We start from the raw sequence: 18,547 nt of genomic DNA on the forward strand, positions 1-18,547 counted from the left end.
ACCGCAGGTGATGGGAATAGGGTCAGCTGCTGCAATGGGTGAGAAGACTCGCATGGTCCTATTGTCCAGGAAGGATTGGATCCATGTGACCGCTGAGTGGGAGAAGTGTGCTGCCGATGATAGGTGGTTGCACAGGATTTTGTGGTCAACCAGGTCAAAGGCAGCGGAAAGGTCGAGGAGAAGCAGGATAGCAGCCCTCCCTTTATCTTTGATTTCGTCTATCTGGCTCTTGAGATCAACAAGGGACGTTTCCGTCCCATGTTGGGGACGAAAGCCAGATTGGCGAGTACCTAGTAATCGGTTAGTTTCAAGGTAATCCTGACTTTGTAAATAGGCCACTCTGTCAAGGATCTTTAGTAAGAATGGGACAGTGGTAATGGGTCTATAATTTGTGGGTATGTTTGGGTCGAGGGTCTGTTTTTTTAGCAAGGGTAGGACCCAGGATTGTTTCAGATTACTTGGGACCATATTGTTAGAAAAAGACAAGTTTATTAATTTGGTGATGAAGGGGGAGAGATCCCTGGCAGCATCCTTGATTATCTGTGCGGGGCAGCTATCCCCCTTGCAGTTCGAGGGTTTCAAGGATGCTATAATTTTTTGTACTTCAAGTGTGGTAACCTTTTTGAAGGTGAAGCCTGAACTAGAGGCGGTGAGTGGGGGATGGGTGGGTCTGGAGGAGGGGTCGTGAGTGAGCTGTTGCCGTTTGTTTTCAATTTTAGTTTGGAGCCCTGAGATTTTGTTGGCAAGGGCGTTCTGGATCCCTGTGCACCAAGGTTTATCCTTTGTGCAGGTATCTTCAGGAGGAGTGGGGTTTTCTAATTCCTTTAAGATGTTAAAGAGCTCTTTTGTGCTGGAGCCTGCCTGTGAAATCCTGGAATTAAGAGATTCTTTCTTAGCACGCGTGATCTCATTTTTGTAGTGGGTGGAGAAGTTGGTGAGGTTAGTTCTATTGTCTGCTGAAGGCACCGATTTCCATTGTGATTCCAGTTTGCTTTTTTGTAGTCGGAGAAGTTTGAGCTCTGGGGTGTACCATGTATTCAGGTGCGCTTTAGGTTTCCCTTTACGCATTTTTAGTGGGGCAATGGTGTCGATAGCTTTAGCCATGGAGTCATTATAGGCGTTGACCATCAAGTTTAAGTCAGTTGTGGTTGGTAGGGCGTTCAGAATGGGGGTCACCAGGGGCATTAAGGCTTCAGCTGTAATGTTGCTCTTTTTCCTAGTTTGGCAGGCCGGAGCAATAATAGGCTTTTTGTGCACTGAGTTGTTTATATTAATGTCAAGGGGGAGGAAGTGGTGATCAGTCCAGATGAGTTGTATATGGTCCTTTAGGGTAATGTTGCAATTGAGGGCGGTAACCCAGTCAAGGATTCTGCCTTTCGAGTGGGTGGGTTTAGAGCAGAGTTGAAGGAGGCCATGCTCCTCTAATGCCGCGGCCAGGGCAGTGGCGGGGGAGTCATGAGGGTCATTAAACCCAAGATTGAAGTCTCCCAGTATAATTATTTGAGCTGAAGGTTTGGAGCTTTCGGCTACTAGGGAGGTGATGTCTTCCTCAAAAGAGCCTGGTGGGCCCGGGGGTCTGTAGATTATGTGTATAGTGATCGTACTCTTCGGGGAGGTTTGTAGTTTAACTGTGAGGTGTTCACATGATTTGAGTGGAGGAGAGGAGCCTAGTCTGATATCGAGTGAGGACTTGAGGATGAGGGCTACACCACCTCCTCGAGCGTTAGGTCTGTCTACTCTGAGGATAGTATAGTTGTCAGGGATGGCTAGGGTAAGGGAAGGTCCCGCAGCCTCATGTAGCCAAGTTTCTGTCGTAGCAAGGAAGTCTAGGTTGTTAGTCAGAATGATGTCGGCGACTTCTGTAGAATGAGCGACCAGGGATCTAACATTTAGAAGAGCTCCTTTTAGTGTATGGAGGGTCGGGATGATGGGGGTTATAGTGTATTTGTTGGTTTTGTTGAGTGGTTTAGGTGGGCGTTTGCTCGTTTTGTGGTGGATAAGTGCAGTGTAAGGACAAAAATACTATTTATACATTAGATCTGTACTGCTACCAGCACTTCAGTTTGCATTCATGGCTACCTCTGAGCTACGCTGTTGGTATGGTATATAAACCTAAAACTAAGAATAGTACTTATAACCTCAGGAAGAAAGATAAAATAACTACTTGTGTCACTGAACTGCCTGTAAATATTGTCGATCAAACAGAGGTCTTGGTACTGTGTAGAATCAAAGAAGATTCTCCCTAGATACCTGGTCTGGGACCCTCCTCGTGTGGCCAGGGAAAGGCAGACGCTTCCTGATCCCGACCCTGTGGATGGTGTACTGCCAGAGATCACTTGGGGGTGGGTGGAACAGACCAGGAAGACTGAGAAGCCCCCCATTTAACTTTTCCCGTAATCACAACCTTTTGATGACTCTTTGCCAAACTGTAGAAATTGAAAAACCTAACTGTAGTGGAATAAACTACAAGTCCCAGAATCCTAGAGGTATTGAGGTGAGGAAGAGGGCTGAAGAAGCATGCAGATGTAGTAGTCAGGCAATTAAGCCTAGTAGTCATTGCACTAATCAGGCAATTTAGACTAATAGCCCACACCTGAAGACAAATGTTGAACCTGTGAGGCATAAAAGGCCCCATCAAGAAAGAAGGAGTAGAAGGAGCTATACGAGAACTGGAAGGCTGGCTGTTGCAGTAGCAGCAGAGGAAAATCATGAGGCTGAAAAATGATGAGGAAGTGGGAGCACAGAAGGGATGCCGAACATTGAGAAAGCAGATTTCACATGCAAGTTCTGAGGGAGTCCTCCCACAACCTTACATGCAGAGGCTGCACAGCGGAAGACATGCAGGAGGCTGAGTTTTCCCCAATGTGAGGCTTATTGCTGTGATTGCAGAGTCGTGAATGTGCAGAAGGCAAGCCGAGGGTCTTAAGAGGAAAAGGAACTCCCCAATTAAGTGGCCGGACCAAAGACACCCGTGCTGGAGAAGGGCATGGGTCCCCAGTGAGCCAGTAGTGACAGAGAAGTCGGAAAAGCAGTGCAACCAGCAAAACCAGTGTTTATGAAGCCGGTGAGTGAAGCACAGCATTCAAATACACTGTGCAAGCATTGCCGGTAACTGTAGCCAGCTCCTAAGTGACTCACGTATTGTTTAATGCAAGTGAAAGCTGTTCATTATATCTTAAGTCTCATTAACAATGGAATTGTAGCACTCGCGCATACTGTTAAATATCCAAACTCGCATGAGAAACTAAAGTGCTTGAAACCCCCAAGTATCTAAAGACTGTTGCAGTATAGCTGAGTGGTCGTGTGTACCTAACAAGAGGGAACGCTTCCTAAACCATTACTGAAAACCCAATATTGTCCATATACGAGCTACAAGTTACTAAGAGTGAAAACTACATGAAAAAGGAGGTTGCGTGTGCCGAATTGTTAATGTTAAAGAACATTTATGCTGCGCACTATCGGCAGTGGAGTGGTCCCCTGGCGGATCTGAAAGCAAAGAGTGTGGGGTGGGGTGGGTTAGTAAGGCATAGGATGAAGAGCTAGAGCGAGAGTAGTGATGTTCTGGTGACAGCTTCAGTTAGCTTTACACAGTTTGCTGAGCTTGGGTGTGATTTACGGCACAGTAGACTCCCACGTGCTGTTGTGCGGGACTATGTGTGGTTTTTGTTGTTGTTGCCGTGTGATGTCAGAATTTCATCCTTGCAGTTACACGGGAATACAATTCTACATTCAAAGGCTAGTAAAGAATACTTTGAAGTAAAATGCAACCTGAAGTGCTAGAGAGAATCTTGTGGACAGAAGCAGGTTGTTCTGGTGGTAGTAAGACAGACTGAAGCGGCAAAGAAGCTGCCCCTTTTTAAGAAAGTAATTAAAATGAAGAATGTCTTGCCTACCTGAAGAGAATGAAGTGTCTTGTCAAAATTTACCCAACTATTCAACAGTACTGAGTAACAGTAGTACTTGAACTGTGGTGGTTTATTAAGTTGTCAGCAGATGTCACATGCTTTGAAGCAGTAATGTACTGTGGGACAAAGGTGACTTCTCAGAGTACCCAGCTCTTTAACGACAGCAAAGACAGACACTGCACCAACCTGCTATCAGCTACATTCCAGCTGCATATGACTTGCATGCAAAATCACCTTGCGCCTATTAGAACTACAGTCAGAGACGGGACCTCACGTAACTGCTGGTTTACCCCTGCACTTGAGGAATCAAAAAAGAAAAAAATGACAGGAAGAACGCGCCAGGACCAAATCTCAAATGAGCCACCAACAGGATATTTGGAAGGATTTGACAAAAACCTACAGAATTGCAGTTTTTGATGCTAAGAAAAATGATCCAAATCAAATAGTCAAAGCGAACAACTGCCCCAAGCAGCTCTTCAAAATTCAGAAAGCGATAGAAAAACCCAAAATTCAGCCCCAGAGCTTCATGCCAACCATAGCAGATTGTACTAAAATCCAGCTCCCCTTCTCAGACAACTTAGTAGCACGTGAGAAAATTAGACTTACCACCTTGATGGATCCTCAAGCTCCCCTCTGCTTCTCATGCCTCGCACCCCACTTCAGGTGGTCCAGCCCGTCCCAACAACAGACCAGTTACATCAGACTCGGCTGTAGAACACCAGACCTTCTCTTTTAAAGCCATAACCACCTTGGAGCTAGCAGGAGTACTCACTACTATGCACCCTACCTCCTGCCCAGGCGACGCAATACCATCCAAGATCTTCTTAGATCATAAATCTCCGTTTATCCCGTTCCTTACACGCTTTGTGAAACATTCTTTCAAGCACAATACTGTTCCTGACTGCATTAAAAAAGTTTGTTAGACCTTTCATCCAGAAGCCAGGGCTCAACCCTGAAGAACCCTCCAACCTTGGACCCATCACCAGTTCTTTCTTAGGATAATTGACAAAAAGGCTACAAGACAATATCAGGATTTCCTGGACCAATATTCCATTCTTCACCCTAGACAATCTAGTTTCAGGGCCCAGCACAGAGCACTCTGCTCGACCTTCAAAACAACATGGTTGATAAAACTCAATGTGGTCTGCTGATGCCGTTGGATGTATCCACAGCATTTAGTTTACTGGACCACAACATTCTGATTCCTACACTCCAAAATTCAGACAGATGTTCTCATCAATCTCGGACTTGGTTTCTCTCCTTCCAGTCGGACAGAGCCTCCACCGTGCAATGGGGAGGCGTTAGCTCTGACCCTGCCGCCATTTGTTATGGAGTTCCCCAAGTGAGCCAGTTTATCCCCAGCTCTCTTAAACACATCAGGGTACTGTGTGACAACCTGAATAGAGAAAACACTCAACTTCTGTTCAGGCTGAATGGTAACCACGAATCTGACTCCTCCAAATTAGACAGCACCTTACTCACAATTAAACAGTGGATGACAGCTAATCAAATGTGCTTAAATAATTCCAAAACTGAGCTTTTACTTTTTGCCCCCCCAACAAGCTAGAACAAAACTAGACCAATTGTACGACCACTTTGTGATTGCTGGCTGCCACATTCCAACACTTAGCAAGGTTAAACCCCAAGGAGAGGATTTAGATCCCTCTCAGAGTTCAGATTCATCTGTAAACAACCTAATGAACACCACATTATCTTCTGAATCTGCTCAGACATATCAAGCCTTTTATCTCTGAAAAGAACAGCAAAACTCTAGCCAGAGCAACCATCCTCTTGGCTAGACTATTGCAATATGCTCCTAGCCAGCCCCTCAAAGGGTAATACAGTCAAGCTGCAGAAAGTCCAAAAGGATGCGGTTCGCATCATTAAGAACACAAGCCGGGGTGAACATATCTCAGAGCATAGAAAGAAACCCCATTGGCTTCCTATAAGCTTGAGGATTTAATCCAAGACTCCTGACACACAGGTGCGTCTTTGGCAAAGCCCCAAACTATTTAAAACAGAAAATCAAGAATTACCCCCACAGAGAACACGGAGATCTAGTCAACAGCATCTTCTAGTATGCCCTCAGCCCAACCATTCAAGGCAATGGCAGATCCATCCCCTTTCTGGCCACCAAAGACTGGGACGCCCTCCCGCCAGCCCTACGAAAGGAGAAATCTAAGCAGGTTTCTCGCAAAACAACTGAGAACTAATTTATTTCAATACTTCCCCTTGCTTCCCCCCCCCGCATCTACTGGTCTCATCTTCTTGTCGTCCTAGCGTGTCTTCGTTACCATCCTGATGCCCACGGGTTCCAGCGCTATATAGAAGTGTGGTTGTTGAAAATAGAAGCAGCAGCACAGAGAAAGCATCCTGAAAAACATACCAAATGTAAAATTGTAACTGAAGAAGTCCTAAAGATTTGTGTATTATGGTAATTGGGGAATATTACACCTTCTTTTGAACTGAGACTACCATTGGTGCCATTTCTTCTCGGGGAGTTGGAGGGGGGTCTTTTCATCCATGTAGGGAATTCCTCTGCAGAGTAGGGCAAGCAAGATATCTTCTTTACATAATTGCTTTAATAAAATGGCATATTTTGAGAAATCTAAAAGCAGTTATTCGTCTCGCATTAGTGACCCCTCACAGTACCTATTCCTGGGGTCAATACAACAGCTAAATCTGTGCCGCAAATTGGGAAAATCACTGCATACTTTCCAGCGGGCAAGAATATTAATGATCAAATTGTGGTGGAAAGTGTGGGAGAGGCGGTAGGTACACAAAACATCATGCAAGGTACAAAGATAGATAACAATTCCCTCATAAATGTATGTTATTCCTTGCAATCTGAAATTGCAGCCCAAGTTAAACTCCCTTCACATGTGGATCACAATATCTGCCTTTCAATAGACACTATTTAAGCTGCCCAGCTGGCGCCTGTAATTACGAGTGAATCTGAAAGAGAAACTGGAGCAAGATTAAGCACTATTCCTAATTTGTATGTGGGTACCTCCGAGATAGACTCTTCAATTAGAGTGTTGATCAGTGGCTGAGATAAGATTTTGAGGTGAGAGTATTTTAGTCCCCATTTTTTAAACTTTGAGAGTAAATGTGATTTCAAGAGCAAAAATTACTTTTCTCATTTGCAACATGGTAAAATGTGTGCGACATCCAGCCAACATATGCAAACACTGTATGGAAATCATTACTATGCAGTAGCTTTCTGCATTGTGACAGAATACACCTTTCATTATTTAAAGTCTGGCCATTCGATCTCTCCTGTATACATTTAAATGTTGAAAACACATAAACCTAGCCAATTACATAGTAAAGCAAATATGAATTTTATTGTGCGTTTTGAGGTTTGATAGCAGAATAGTCTTTTGATGTTTAATGAAAGTCCCAATTTCCTGGAGCTACTACTACCCAACAGTATGCCAATGTTATGATACAACAGTGCAAAGAGGCAAGGACTCCAAGCTAAATTCTATATCTAATCTCATGGTCAAATTGTGATTTATATAGCGCTTTTGGCAAAGCGCTGTACATAAAACATATTGGTCACAATTATCACTAAACCTAAGCCAGTTCTCCTTTATCGACAGCGAAAGCATAAAAAGGCTGAGTTGGCCTTGCCAGGATTCGAACATGCAACCTACAGATCACGCAGAGATCGTAGCAACAAGCTCTCAAACGGCTGAGCTACTTCATTGACTAACATTCTTCAGAGGTCGGTAAACTGAGTATCGACTGAGGTATAATAATCAGTGCCTAGATGTTGGACAAATCCTGTATGAAGCGCTACATAAATACATATCTGGATTATCACAGGGACAGGTTTTGCTGGGTTTCCATTTCAATTACAAAAATAATTAATTTGTTTCTGAACAGCGCTTCCTGGAGAGTCAGGTTTTGGATGTTTTAATAGTAGTCTTGAAGATTTGAGAGGCTAGAACACCTGTGATTGGTGTAATGACAATCACTCACCCTTGAGCAAAGACTCCGCTGCCACTGACCATTTATAGTAATGTACCCCTTTGACTGCAAGGTTGAATGGATGTGAACTAGACCGTGCATACTATTTTACACACTGTTTTTATAATTAGAATGTACATTAAATGATAAGTGTAAAAATGATCTGCCTCTGCATGATTATGCACACAGCACAGGACCTCTGAAAAATACATTTTTGCAATACTGGTTTGCTTTGAATGGAAAACAAAGCATAATTACAAAAGATGAATGATCAGTTGCACATTAGTTTTCCATCTTATTAGTAATACAATCCTAAAATGCTAGGAAAATAATATGCACAGTGCTTTTGTTTGCTCCATGACAATCAACACAGCATAAGCTGAATGGAAAGAAACCATTCCTTTTATCACAGTGCGCAGTTTAGGCTTCAGAGAAAAACAAACATTCTGTTTCAGAGGCTTTTATCCATTGCTTGCAAATATATCCATGGAGATAAAAATCAAAAAGAAGCGTTCTGGTTTCTGTCAAGTAACCTGACTGCCCTTTGCTCTACACGGGTGTGTAAATGTATACAGGAAAATAATGAAGCTGTTGTGTTTACAAGATTTTCATGCGCAAAAAGGCCAGTACGCACCTTATCTGGAGGCCTGGTGGGGAATGCTTACTAGATCTCCCGACTGCTATATCTACCATGCAGTTTGCAATAAAGATCTTATTAAAACTGTGTGGTAGGATGAATGGATAAATCAGTGCACATGGTGTCAATCTTTGGCGGATTGAAACAAGACTTGGGACGGAACCGGGTGAGGAGCCCACTGTGACTTGTCAACAGGGAGGAGATTCCGCTGGTGTCTCCATTGCCATAAGATCAGAAGGGATAGAGGTTTAGTCCGGCGATAGAACAACTAGCTGTGAGCCGGTTGAGAGACTGAATACTTCTGAGGCATCTGAACTTTTTCATAGTAGAAACCAGGGTGAGGAGTCCGGTGGAGTCATCACCGATTCCCCGGCCGTAACCTACTCCCATGTGGCCAGGGGACGGCAGCCGCCATCTGATCCGGACCCTGGGGCGGCTATAGGAGGGAGGATCACATGGGAGGAGACAGCCTCTGTGGAATATCGTGACGCCATCGGATGAGACATGGTATCCCCCATTTTCCCATGAAAATAACATCCCCATGACTGAAACCGTCATTGCTTATTGTCATGTGGCCACGCCTTTTCCTATGAAGAGCCGGGAAAATCCTTCTACCAAATCTATCAACCAACCTTCCAACCTTGGTCTACCATGTCAATGCGAAATCATCTTTGTCAATTCCACTTACCAATCAATCAGAACCGACTCGCCATCAAAACCTTTTAAAAATGCTTATCCAAAATACACAAGTCAAATGGACTTCTGTTCACAGAATTCATGAAATACTGGGATGAAGAAGGATCGAGCATTGGGGGAGCAAGAGAAACTGCAAGCCTAGCAAGCACTCTAGTGTTTTCTGGAACACAACTGTGCCTGGGAAATTTAAGCAGCCCAAACAGAGAATGGAAGGCAGCTGCTGTGGCGACTGGCGAGTGAGAGCGGCACCTCTGCACCTCTCAACGAGTACCGAGAGCTGAGCATCCAGGACCAGTGTAGTGGAGCCAGGCGGCTCACCAGAGTAGGAAGAAGGAACTGCTGACTGGAGAGACACTGCGGGAACGCCAGGAGCCAGTGCAGTACTCCTGGGCATTCACAGACAAAGGAAAGTAGCATTTTGTTAACCAGAGCCAAGAAGACAGCAGGGGTGTCAAGTGGAAGCCACAGAGGACCGGCGAACAAAGAAAAGGAGGCAGCGAGAAGAACGCAGACAGAAATCCTTCACAGGCCAAACGCAAGAGAAGAAATCAATGCCTAATGAAACTGACGAGTCCTCCCAAAAGCAATGGGGACACTGGTGCATATCAGTGAACACACACAGTGTGAATAATTGAGTTACTTACCCGAGAGAGAAAAAAGAGAATTTGAGATATTGAAAAAAGGAAACTTAAGTCACTAACAAACCATTTTCTATTGTGTAAATGTACATTATGCCAATATGAAAAAAAGCTGAGAGAAGATAATATATTAGGAAGATGCATTATCAATACTATATACAAAGTGTGTAAGTCAGAAGACCTGGCAGAGGAGTATACATACCAAGCAACTAAAAAGGATTGTTAAACCAGAAAAACGAGCCAAACAGTTGTTGTACAAGTGTTGTACTTTGCCAAGAGAGGCCCAAAGAACTGTAAAGAAGAATCCAGGATAAGGGAACTACCCTCTGGAACCAAGAACTTTATCCTTGAAGAAACATGTGGTTATTTATTCTTCCTTTATGAACACTTTCCCAGACCACTCAAGGTTAAAGACAATCTCCTTTTCACCTTAGAGTTTTAGTGCGAGGGTCAGATTAGAGCTTTGGACGCAATACAATTTTGCATTTGGCATCTTGACACAGACAGATCCTTGGTTTGTGTTTAGGTAGGGAATTCCTCTTGGAGCAAGTTCAGTGAGGCCTTTTCCACCCAACCCTTTTATTTTCAATAAAAGTCTAACCAAAAACATGGCAAACTTGTGTCCTGGTTTCATTCCTGACTCTTCACAGCAGAGACGAAGGATAAAACTCCAGAACATTAAAAAAAGGGTAAAAACCCCTGCTGCCTCCAATATTGATAGTGCACGTGTGGAGACAACAAAAGAAGCACCGGACAACTCTTCCAGTAAACGTGCCAGGGAAAAGGCCAATAGAAAGAAGAAGAGGGAAGCCAAGAAGGATGGCACGTTAACTAGTTGGCTATTAAAAGAGCAAACCAAGCAGAAAAACGAGCCCTGCGCAGTTGACAAAGACTCTGAAGCTACCGATTCTGAAACCAGCTATGGTTCAGTGCAGGGATGCTGCTCGACCCTAGTACAAAGAATAACAGAGAGCAGGAAAGTCAGACTGGCTATTGACACAAACTGCAACCCAGATAGTAACATCGATTTATTTATTTATATAGCACACAAAACCCAGAGGTATACAGGCGCTAATACTTAAGAGATTGGTTGCAGCGCTTCAGTTTACAGAAAGGAGGCACATGCGATTACATCAAAGAGGAATGTAAAGAAGTAAAACCTCTCTCTCTCTCACACACACACACACACACACACACACACACTGCAGGAGAACGTTCAGATGCGCAGATAGGTGGTGCCTAACCCTATGTTGCATGGCAGAAGCAGCAAACAAATGCAAAAGTCAATAAGGCGGCAGATACATGGTGCCGAAGCCCATGTTGCAGGGCGGCAGCAGCATAAAAATGCAAAAGTCAAATTGGCGGGCACTATTGGGCTTGGTGGAATGGGATAAGGGGGAGTGGGAGGATAATGCACGGATGGTTATTGACTAAGATTTTAGTGGTAACGAGTCTGTATTCCAACCGTAAGGTCCAGGTAAACAGCTCTGCTTTTCTTAATTTAATTCACTAGATCTTACCCCTTAAGGTGCTTGAACAAATGATTTGGACTTTGTGGAGATTATGGAAGGAACCGGTATGAATACCACCCGAGTCCATTGTATAACTGAGGACATAGCGGACTTGATAAGAAAGCAATCCGCCCATTTCCTCAAACTTGGTTTTGATTTCAGTAGTTATCAAACGGATATTAATAAATTGAAATCAGGCGATAGGGCTGATTCCCTTAGTATATGGGGACTAATAACCTGGGTAAATAAGAGGTCATTGCTTGTGTAATCTATGATAGGCAGGGGTGGATGTGGCTGGCAAAATGCATGCCTTTGATACCGAAGAATGAACAACAATTAAATTGATCTAATGTCATGGAACACCTGTGGCTACCGACAATTGTTTGAGCCCTCAGGGTCACTTGACCTCTTGCAAACTTACACTACCTTTATGTAGGGCGATAGGAAAAAGGAATGGTTCACGGTGAGAGTGGGGGAAATTAAACCTTGAGGGGAGGGGGCTGTGGTATGAAGATGGCAAAAGGGAAGGCAGGGGTGGCTGAACAAATGCTTGCAGCTCCACCCGAGGGGAGGGGAGGGGGGTTTGCTAGGTCAATGGAGGCAACGGGTTTACGGTTTTGGAGGCCAAGACTCTGGTCAGTTGAATATTTAGTTCATTGCCTGAAGGGTGTGGGCGAGTAGTAGTTGCACAATCACGTTTCTCATATAGTGCTTCATTCCCGTCTTCAAAGCACTGCAATAACTAGTGCCACTTTCACCACCCAACTTCAGGGGGCATTTAATGTATTGACCTCAGGCGGGCGAGGGGTTCACCTTGCCGAGATAAAAAAAAAATGTCCTGCGAGCTAAACAGATACCCGAAGCAACATTAACTCACTGAGCTATCTTTCGGTAATGATAATGTTGTGTTATTTATATAGTGCCTTTATTCAAAGCGCTTTACAGAGCACATATTTACATACAGTATCACCCAAACGAAATTGGTACTCATTTATCGACCTCGGAAGGATGAAAGGCCGAGTTGGCCTTGCCAGGATTCGAACCTGCGACCTGCAGATCACGCTCAGATCGCAGCAGCGAGCGCTCAACCCGCTGAGCTATCCTACACGGGAGCTGTAGCAAACTAAACTCTCAGGTTCAAGCAAACGCAGAATAGCACAGAGACCATAAATTACACAGGGCACCTATACCACTGCCAGGTTCTAAATTACACAGGGCTCTTATATCACCGTTAGGTGGTGTACCCAGCCGAAACGTGGGGCTGGAAGTCTGGATGCGTAAGTAGTTCATAGTGGACGGAATGGGGCTGCAAACGGTGGTTGGACAACGAGCCCCCTGATCGCTCACCATTTCTTTTCTTGGCACAGACTAATGGAGTTGTGGTCCAAAACATATGGCGAGCTAGAGGTTGGAGACTCGCACACTTGCAATTGGTAGAGACGTGGTAAAAATGAACAACTTCCTGTCGAGCTGGCCTGAAACTCCGCAAAACTCCAAACCCCGGAGTTAATTCTCACTGCAGTGCAAAGCGGTGAGAGAAATTAATTTTGATGACAAGTTGTCACTTGACGGGCAGGGCCAGTTGCAACAGAACCAACACCGAGTATATAAATCATTTAAAAAAAAAATCAAACATGGAGTACGGCGCCAAGCACCCAAGAACATGCCCAATAAAAGACCCATAGCCTCCGAAAACCCAACCAAGCTTCCGGAGTGCCAAAGCAAAACCTAAAAATCTAAAAAAGGGTGGCGACATAAGTGACGAGGCTTGCGCCACCCGATACCACCGTGACCTCGCCCATTACCTGGGACCCACACAAGTGCTTTGGGTGACTCAATAACCCCAGTCTCCAGCTCGCGGAGCTCGATTTGCCTTGTAGTAGTGCTGTGCTAGAGCTCACAGTCTGGTTTGGAAGTAAGCCGATTGGCATTAAAGGGGCAATATGCCGTGCAATCCTGATCGGCTTAGGGTGTGCGGGGAACACAGCGCGGAAATGGACCTTCAGAGATAAACGAATAGATAAGAAATACAGTTCTCTGGTCTCTGCAAAAGAGCTCGTGAGAGATAAAGAGGGGCGGTGTATGCTCTAATAAAAAGGAACAAAAACTCACTCACTCACCTATACTTTAATGTCACATCCAAATCAGAAACACACTTGCTGCGAGAACGCGAAAGATTACATGCTAGATGTTAAAGGCGAGCGGACTGTCACATGCACAGTTGCTCTCCACTGGAATAGGTTTGTGCGAGTTAGAAAAAAGGACCCGACGCCGTGTGACTAGAATTAGCAGGTCGGAGAAAAATATAAGCCGAATGCCCTTCAAAACAAGCTCGAAACAAGCCGACTTCCATTAAAAAAACAAGTACACACCTAAAACACTGCGGATAGGTCTCAAAAGGTAACAAAAAGAACAATAGCTTATGCCCGAATCAAGACGACACAGCTATATTATGTTAGACCAAAAAAAAGCTATCACAATTTAAAAAAAATGAGTGCCTTAGTTCTTGCATAACCTTGGCACTATCCACCACTTCCCGGCAACCACCAATATTTGTTGACACACAACAACCCTTGCATCCAGTCCTTACTTGTTATAGCGATAATGTAAGCACAGGCCAATCTTTGTGGTTTACAAGGGCGCAGGCTTTAATATTCAATGTTCACACTTGGAACACTAAGTCTTAAACTCTACATAGCATGCCCATCTTCACAGCAAATCCACTCATAGACCAGCTTTCTTAAACATGTATGACACCTTAAAGTTAGCATTCAATAAAAAACATATTTGCAGTGCAACCAGCAGACCCAGATAATGTTTTCCTTCCCCTCATATTTCAATCAAGTCCATTCTTGGCCAAAACTCCCCAGCCTAATGTCTCAGTAGAACAGTCCTGTCCTTGCAGGTTGTCCTGGGCTAGAAAGAGCATAGCTCTCAACCTTTTTTGTCAGCAAGGCGGGTGAAAACACCCGATTTACTTTTTGGCGGGTGAGAGGCCCATAGAAGTGAATGGGCGTATGAGGGACTTGGCGGGTGATTCATCTGCTTTCAAGGCGGGTGACACCCGCCAAAAGCGGGTGAGTTGAGAGCTATGGAAAGAGTGCTGTTCATGTTGAGGGGTAGGGACAGGGGTTGTGGGGGGTGGGGGGGAATCTTTTCCCATTTTATTTAATCACTCTCACCAATTCTATGTCAAGACGGAGGCGAGCATTAAGCTTTCTTCTTTTATTTTCACTCTCCAGCAGTTTCAACAAATATAAATTTAGTAAACTTTCTTTTTTTTTTTAAACTTCAAGTCCCATCATTCCTGTAGTCCCTTAGTCTCTGGCCATGTGACCTAGTCCTTCCTCTTCCTCTGTCCTTCCTCTTCTTTTCCTGCTTTCCAGAGATAAGTACCATCCTACTTTAGCTGCGTAGTACATGTGTCTATTGTACGGCTATAGTAGATTTCAGCTAATGTTTAGATTATTGAAGGTATGCGCATTATAGTTAGGCCCCTGGGACGTGCAACGCTGCAGCGTTAGTGACTCGAATTAAAGCGTAATCGGCGGCCCCGTGTTGCACTACACGGCACCTCAGGGGCCTGCCGATCGCCCCTCACTCGGGCATTTCAACGCAGTGTGTGAGCTGCGAGCAGCCCCCACCTTTGGGGGAGCAGGAGCAAGCGACGCGAGCGCCGCTCGCGAGCGCAGGAGAAGTCTCCTGCCAAGGAAATAGCAGCCCCCACCTTTACGGGTGCGGAGAAGGAACAGATTTACGCTCACGCGTGCAGGGAGTAAGCGCACAGAACGTGAAAAGCGCGGCCCCCACCCTCGCGAGAGTGGGGCCGCCCATAAACAAAGAACCAATAACAATAGCAAAGAGCCCCCACCTTCACGGAGGCAGGGCCTCAGTACTAATGCCCCGAGGAAGATTCGTATTGAGAATCTACTGCGTTACGGAGAAAGTTTAAACGTCTACAAGCTCGAGTAGCTTATACATATATATATATTAACAGAATTCAGTAAATAGAGTGTTTTAACACGTGATTCAAGAAATTGTCTCCAGACAACCCTGCACAACTACAGCTACAGTGCAGGAAAGGTGCAGCCTCACAAGAAAATCAGTGGACGTGCCACTACACCTGGAAAGGTGTTATTCAGGCACCTGTCAGCACTAACCATGTCAAACTTTGAATGGAGCGAAGAGGAGCAAGAGACGGTCTACCAGGAAGACTTAGCCTATAGCTTCAAAGAAGTTGTGGGGGATTCCCTCACAGAGGCAGCGGCTCAGGGGGTCAGACCCCTACATGAATGACTAAAGACAATAGAACTATTTCTGAGCCAGAAGGTAGAACGCACCAAGCAGAAAGAAAGCACGTCCACAAGGGTCACTCCAAAAGACCCCAAGGGGGTAATAAGGCCCGGAAGGGCCAAGACTCTTCTGACCCCCCGGGCCACACAGAAGGGGCAGGTGCAAGAGCCCCAGAGGCTTCAGATGCTTTCAATAGATTGAAAGAAGCGTTCATGAAAGGATCACAGGTGCCGAGCCTCGAGACCCCCTAACCAGGGGATGATGATAATATGGGCTATCCAGAGGAGGGTTTCCCAGAAGAGGAACCTTCAGTATCCCCTACATCCACACAAGAGGATGCAGACAACGAAGGAAGGAAAGGCAGCAAAAACTCCATAATATTGAAGAGGAAGAAACCTCAGACATGTTTCAGCCAGAGGCGATCAGGAACCGGAGATCTTCGGAGTAGGTGCCTTCACCGAGAGTTGCGAAGTATATGACACAAAGGTTGAGGAAAGCACTGGAGAAAGATGTTAGACCAAGACTGAGGGCTGAGTGCCCAAGACCAGAGCTTCCGGGCAAAGTCGCAGAAGCTCCAGAATTAGAACCTAAAATGTTATCATTTGTCTCCAAGTCCAACAAAGACCCCAGAAAAGGCATAGATCGCTCATAGAAAAGCTGTCAAGAAAAGGTCCTCGACCTAGCCAGACCTCTGGCTAAAATTATGGACCTAGCAGAGCGTGCCAAGAACACAGGAGGAGGTAGACCATGGAGTCCTAGCGAATTGGGCGCAGTGAGCAGTACGACTACTAGGCAATGTCAATTGCGCGATATCGTCCGAACGCAGGAGAGGTCTCCTGCTCAAAATCGATCACAAACTGGGAGGTCATCATATGAAGCTAGCGAGGCAGCTCAGGGTCTATTGTTCGTAGACAATTTAAGCAAATAAATGGGGAGATTCGTGGGAACCTACACATTCCTAGAAAAGGCGCAAGCCTCCATGAAGAAAATCTTCCCAGTAAGAGTTTTTGGTGGGACCGGTCGCTACAGAGCCTGAACGACCGGCCGCTACCAAGCATTCAGAAGGCCTCAAGGCAATGGAAACCAGTATTGGGAGAACAGGCAGCCAGACTCTTTATTTCCACCCCCCCTCTCCCCCCAAGAGGCCACTTCCCTAGAGGAAGGCGATGCAGAGGACAGGGAAGAGGACAGCACTTCCACGCAGGTGAGAAATTTTACATACCCACCGGTAGGGGGGGGAGGACAGCAGCATTCTGGGAAAATTGCCGCTCGCTTTCCAGCGACGCCTGGGTTCTGCAGACAGCGAAAGGCATTTGCATCGACTTTACGGAGACCCCTACCCAAATGCAAGTGCCCCGCTCTATAGCCTCGACACAGGCAGAGAGAGAGAGTTATTAAATGCAGAGTTGCAGAACCTAGTAGAGAAACAGGCGATTGAACCGTGCACAACACCCCCAAAATTTGTGAGCAGTATGTTTCTGGTCCACCAAAAGGACAAAGTGAGACCAGTGATAAATCTGAAATACATGAACAGCTGGGTGGTCTACAACCATTTCAAAATGGAAGGAAACCACCAGCTCAGAGACACGCTCAGACAGAGCGACTGGTGAGTAAGGATAGATCTGAAAGATGCCTACCTAACAATACCAGTGCAAAGAAAATTCCGTCCCTTCCTAGCATTCGACTGGGACGGGCAATTATGGCAGTTCGCGATGATGCCATTCGGACTGTCATCAGCGCCATGGGCATTCACGAAGATCATGAAGCCAGTGGCAGCAGCTATAAGGGAGAAAGGGATTCGAATGATTATATATCTGGACGACATCCTGCTGATGGCCGACAGCAGAGAGGCGCTCCTCTACCAGACCGGCTGGGTGGTGAAGCTCTTGACCGCCCTTGGTTTTCTAGTGAATCGGGAGAAGTCAGAGATGAAACCAATGAAGAGGGTAGAATTCCTGGGCTTTGTTATAGACACCAGATCGGCAACTTTAGAACTCCTGAGCAGAAAGATCAGAGACATAAAAAGAGAAAGAAGGACGTGTCTCGCCAAGACAAACATCTCACTCCACACAATAGTGCGAGTAGTAGACTTACTAGCAGCATCGTTACAGGCGATATTCCCAGGCCCATTACACTATCGAGCCCTGCAAAGGCTAAAGATAAGACATCTTCAGCAAGGTCTACATTAACACCAGCCACTACACATAGATGAAGAATCCAGAACAAAACTGGAATGGTGGTTAGCAAACATGCAAGCTTGGAACGGGAGAGCCATTTTCGGTGACCACCCAGACTTAATAGAATCGGACGCCAACAGAGCAGGCTGGGGAGCCCGTTGCGGAGACCTCCAGACAGGAGGGAGGTGGAGCGTGCAAGAACTCCAGTTACACAAACTATTAGCCAGATCCTTTGCGATCAAAGCTTTTACAAAAGGAAAAGTGAATTCTTGTATTCTGCTGAAAATTGACATTTCTGCAGTCAAGTAATTACTTGGGAGGGACGAGATCCAAGTTGTTAGCCGAAATAGCCATGGACTTTTGGCATTCCTGCCTAGAATCAGGGATCTCAGTAGTAGCCGAATACTTTCCAGGTTCGCTGAATGTGATAGCGGACTGGAACTCCAGGCACCTCTCAGACTCCAGCGATTGGATGCTGGACCGGAAGATATTCCGACAGCTGGAAGAGCGCTGGGGCCCAATAAACAAAGATCTGTTTGCGTCCAGACTGAACGCACAGAAGGAGAGGTTTTTCAGCTGGAGATTAGACCCAGCTGCAGCCGAGTGGATACCTTCCTGCAGGACTGGAGAGAACAGACACTCTATGCCATGGGTGCACAACATACGGCCCGCGGGCCAGTTGCGGCCTGCCATGCCATTTTGTCCGGCCCGCGAG

General features: G+C 45.6%; 1 protein-coding gene across 3 annotated transcripts in view; it reads right to left on the reverse strand.

Annotated features, from left to right (window-relative positions):
- The window catches only part of FAM3C (FAM3 metabolism regulating signaling molecule C), a 655,720-nt gene that overhangs the window by 589,245 nt on the left and 47,928 nt on the right, over window positions 1–18,547 (reverse strand). Inside the window, exon 1 of one of the 3 annotated variants that reach the window (XM_069629082.1) lies at window positions 13,483–13,623. The exons of the other annotated variants lie outside the window; for them this stretch is intronic. The gene's annotated coding sequence lies outside the window, so the exon portion shown is untranslated. Of the gene's footprint in view, window positions 1–13,482; window positions 13,624–18,547 lie in introns of those variants that run through there. 3 annotated transcript variants of the gene reach the window in all.

Source organism: Ambystoma mexicanum, chromosome 12 (genome assembly GCF_040938575.1).
Source record: "Ambystoma mexicanum isolate Mex_15411 chromosome 12, UKY_AmexF1_1, whole genome shotgun sequence".
Classification (NCBI taxonomy): Eukaryota; Metazoa; Chordata; class Amphibia; order Caudata; family Ambystomatidae; genus Ambystoma; species Ambystoma mexicanum.